Below are 423 nucleotides of genomic sequence, written 5' to 3' on the forward strand. Positions count from 1 at the left end.
GAGCGGCCGGGCGGGAGGAGATGTGTGGCAGGAGGCACAGAGCTGGCAGCTGCCTACACCGCTGGACCCAGCTCATCCCAAGCTTGGCCAGACCCTCCTCCACCCCGGCAGCTCTCGCACCAGTGAGACCGGTCCCCTGTTTACGCATCCTCTCCCCCTCTCATCCCCCACCCCAGATGGGGCACCCACCTCCTCTCCCTCCCGAGGAGGGCCCAGCGCCGGGCACCGTGCCCACAACCAGACACGCCATCATGCCCCGACACCCCCAGCCCTCCCTTCTGCGCAGGCGAGACAACCCCGGCGGCGGGCAGCGGCGATGCTGCGGGTACCGATAAGGCGGCCCCAGAGCCGCCTGACCCGCGGGAGATACCCAGCGCTTCCCCCGGGGGCCGTCGGGCAGATCCAGGGGCGCTGCCGCGTTAT

This window comes from Charadrius vociferus, unplaced genomic scaffold (assembly GCF_000708025.1).
Source record: "Charadrius vociferus isolate BGI_N301 unplaced genomic scaffold, ASM70802v2 scaffold1158, whole genome shotgun sequence".
In the NCBI taxonomy this organism is placed as follows: Eukaryota; Metazoa; Chordata; class Aves; order Charadriiformes; family Charadriidae; genus Charadrius; species Charadrius vociferus.